Here is a 4,696-nt window from a genome sequence, read left to right as displayed (position 1 = left end):
TTCTGTAATATTAATAAATGCATCAGATGAAATAGATCTGAATTAGCGACAATATCTATTGTGAAAGACTCAACAGTTGCATAATTAAATAAGATTGCTAAGAGACACCCGTACATCAGGTTTAAACCACCAATGTATCTCCTAGGATCAATAACCTGCATTAAATAAAATTCTCTTTCTCTGTGCACCTATCTACCTTTAACCCATTCACTGCCAGCCGTTTTGGACAAATCGGAACTTCAATTGCCAGACAGTTTTTGAACATTTTGCACTGTTTCACTTTAGGGGCCTTTCCTCGGGGGGACTTTTAGTTTACCCAGGAAAACCATATATTGTTTTTTTCAGGACAAACTAAGCTTTTAAAATATGGTAGAATTTTTGTGTAATTCCAATTCTGTAACAAGATATAGGCTTCTAAGTATCTAAAAAATGAAAACAAATCATATTTTCCATAATATAAACACATGCACCAGAAATAAAAATGAGTTTATGCATGAAATTACAACTGATTTGGAAAGTCCCATGTCTCCTGAACGTGCCAATACCAAATATATATGGTTTTATTGAGATTTCTCACTTGTATAGGTCAAAAACTCCCAGCAGTACACTACCAAATTTCCAAAGCACTGCTCCAGAAAGCTGCATACTTTAGATTTCAAGGACAAAAATTCCACTAACAGAAGGTTTATCCCAGAAAATTATACATTTTTAAAAAGAACAGATTCTGAGGAATCCATAATAGGTAGAACTGTCTGTCTACTCCAAACTACCAAGTCGCAATACTTTCCTAAAGTTATTTTTTTTATCAAAATTTGTGAAATTTTTTAAAAATCACTTCAAGGTTTCCAGTCTATAGTATCTTATCTCCTACAGGTCATAAAGTAACCAAATAAAACACCCTAAATAGGGGTCCACTGAACAGTTTGATGCCCAATATGTATAGGTTTACCTAAGTATGTGGCATGTAGGGGCCCCAATGTGAACATAACCCCATATGTACTGTCATTTCTGTCATTTCAGCTTCTGGAAAATCAGCACATTTACATCATTTTATGTAGAATAAAGCTACAAAAAGTATGCTCACCCCAGAAAGCCATATATTTCTGGAAAGTACACATTCTCCTGAATTCAAAAGAGGTACCCATGTCTTTCTACTCCAAAGTGCCAAGCTGCAAAGCTTTCCTAAATTTGGCAATTTTGAAAACATTTCCAAAAATCCTCTCAAAGCTACCAGTTTGCAGCATCTTGCCTCCCACATATCATTAGCTACCAAGACAAAACACCCTGAATTTGAACGCCAGGGGTCCATTGAACAGTTTGATGCCCAATAAGTATCAGTTTACCTAAGTATGTGGCATGTAGGGGCCCCAATGGGAACATACCCCCATATGTACTGTCATTTATGTCATTTCAGCTCCAGCAAAATCAACACATTTACATCATTTTGTGTGAGATAAAGCTAGTAATAAGTACACTCACCCCAGAAAGTCATATATTTTTGGAAATACACATTCCCCCGAATCTAAAACAGGTACATTTGTCTTTCTACTCCAAATTACCAAGCTGCAAAGCTTTCCTAAATTTGGCAATTTTGATAACATTTCCAAAAATCCTGTCAAAGCTTTCAGCATTTTATCTCCCACATATCATTAGGTACCAAGATAAAACACCCTGAATTTGAACACCAGGGGTCCACTAAACAGTTTGATGCCCAATATGTATAGGTTTACCTAAGTTTGTGGCATGTAGGGGCCCCAATTTGAACATACCCCCATATGATCTATCATTTCTGTCATTTCAGCTCCTGCAAAATCAACACATTTACATGCTTTATGTGGGATAACGCTACAAAAATTTACGCTCACCACAGGAAGCTATATATTTTTGGAAAGTACACATTCCCCTGAATCTAAAATGGGTACACATTTCTTTTTACTCCAAAATACCAAGCTGCAAAGCTTTCCTAAGTTTGACGATTTTTATGACATTTCCAAAAATCACCTCAAAACTTCCACATTGCAGCATCTTATTTTCTACAGGTCATTAGTTACCAAGATAAAAAAACCCTAAATATGAACCCCAGAGGTCTACTGAACAGTTTGATGCCCACTGTACATACAGAATTATAACGCTCTAAGAGCGTAAACTTGTGTTGAGTTTCTCCAAGATAAATAGTTATAGCTGATATATTAAATTTATATATGAACAAGCAGCCGGCCAAATTGGCTATAATAAGCACACCCTGGCCACCGGATAAAGCCTAAACACCAATTCAATAAATAAAGAAATAAGTAAAAAGAAAAGTAAATACCAAATAGTTGGTCTGACTCGGGTGTAAAAACCCCGAGTCAGTCACTTGAGGTCTGAATATAATAAGCAGGTGATTCAGAGGCAAAGAAATCAACGAATGCTCACTAAAATTCCGTAGTGGTCCGGGTGCTTGCAGCCCCGAACCCGCAGCTGAAGGGAGATATCTCTGAATTTTGAAAAAGGACGACAAGCATTCCGGACTCAGAGGGATCTGTTAAAACTCGAACTTTATTCCAACATGTTTAAAAACAAATGTTTGTTTTTAAACATGTTGGAATAAAGTTCGAGTTTTAACAGATCCCTCTGAGTCCGGAATGCTTGTCGTCCTTTTTCAAAATTCAGCCCACTGTACATAGGTTTATCAAAGCACATTGCACTTAGAGACCCCAAAATATACCTTGTGCACACTAATTTCATGGCTTACATTTGCCTAATTCATAAACACATGGCAGTATTATGAGGGGTAGAAGATGCAGAAATGTAGGGTAACCCCTAAAAGCCATATCTTTTTGGAAAGTACACATTCTGACAAATCAAACATGGGTAAAGAAGACTTTCTACGCCAAAGTATTAATGGGGAAAGCTTTCCTAAAGTTAATGGTTTTTATGACTTGTATTTATCTTTCCACATTTCTTACATATAATGACACATCACCCTAAATATGAATGCCAGAGGTCTACTGAACAGTTTGATGCCCAATATGCAAAGATTTACCAAAGTATGTGGCGTACAGAGGCACCCAAATGAAAATAGTGCATAGGAATTTTCTCAGCTGCCAACTCAATTTCTGCAAAAAAGCAGAAAAAACCCAGAAAACTATATATTTTTGGAAAGTACACAATTTGACAAATCCAACATGGGTAAAGAGTCCTTTCTACACCAAAGTACCAATCTGCAAAGCTTTCCTAAAGTTAGTGGTTTTTATGACGTCAGAAAATCTCAAAAATGTTGCAATTTGCCGCATTTATCTCACACAATTTCTTGCATACAAAGGCAAATCACCCCAAATAGGAACACCTAAGGTCTACTGAACAGTTTGATGTCCAATATGCATAGATATACCAAAGTCTGCGGTATGTACTGAACCCAAAACAAAAATAGCGCATATGGATTTCTCGCCTGCCAGCTCAGCTTTTGCACACAGAGCCCCTTGACATAACACCCCCTAACTATACAGAGACCCCCAGGAAACCATATATTTTTAGAAAGTACACATTCTGAGGAATTCAAAATAGGTAAAGTTATTTTTCTACACCAAAGTACCACATGGCAAAACAATGCTAAAAACAGATTAGGAACACTTATACAGGGATAAATGCAATAAAACCACAAAAATTGTGTAAATCGATGAAACAACAAAATAAGTCACAGAACAGCGTAATTAGTGGTTAGAATAATAGATCAAATAGTCATGCTGCCAAAATAAAATTTTTAGGGAATGGGTTTTGCCTCACCAGTTTATGTAAAGCAGATGTCCTGCTTCTATAGCAGTGGTTTAGAAATTAATAGTTCTTAAGTTATACTACCTGTAGTTGTCATAAATGATGTAGTAGAAGTAGTTAGTGGTTCAGTAGTAGTCGTGGATAGTTCTAAAGTTGTAGTTACTTCAACAGTAGTTGTGGGTTCTACGGTAGAAGTAGTAGTGAGTGATTCTGTTGCAATAGTCTCAAATGATGTAGTAGAAGTAGTTGGTGGTTCAGTAGTAGTAGTGACAAGTTCTGTAGTTGTAGTTACTTCAACAGTAGTTGTGGGTTCTACGGAAGAAGTAGTAGTGAGTGATTCTGTAGTAGTAGTCTCAAATGATATAGTAGAAGTATTTGGTGGTACAGTAGTAGTAGTAGTGGTTAGTTCTAAAGTTGTAGTTACTTCAGCAGTAGTTGTGGGTTCTACCATAGAAGTAGTAGTGAGTGATTCTGTAGTAGTAGTTTCAAATGATGTAGTAGAAGTATTTGGTGGTACAGTAGTAGTAGTAGTGGTTAGTTCTAAAGTTGTAGTTACTTCAGCAGTAGTTGTGGGTTCTACCGTAGAAGTAGTAGTGAGTGATTCTGTAGTAGTAGTTTCAAATGATGTAGTAGAAGTAGTTGGTGGTTCATTAGTAGTAGTGGATAGTTCTGCAGTTGTAGTTACTTCAACTGATGTGGGTTCTATCGTAGAAGTAGTAGTGAGTGATTCTGTAGTAGTAGTCTCAAATGATGTAGTAGAAGTAGTTGGTGATTCAGTAGTAGTAGTAGTGGATAGTTCTGCAGTTGTAGTTACTTCAACTGTAGATGTGGGTTCTACCGTAGAAGTAGTAGTGAGTGATTCAGTAATAGTAGTCTCATATGATGTAGTAGAAGTAGTTGGTGGTTCATTAGTAGTAGTAGATAGTTCTGCAGTTGTTGTCAC

The sequence above is a fragment of the Xenopus tropicalis genome, chromosome 8 (assembly GCF_000004195.4).
Source record: "Xenopus tropicalis strain Nigerian chromosome 8, UCB_Xtro_10.0, whole genome shotgun sequence".
NCBI classification, from domain to species: Eukaryota; Metazoa; Chordata; class Amphibia; order Anura; family Pipidae; genus Xenopus; species Xenopus tropicalis.
Note: the sequence above shows the minus strand (reverse complement) of the source record.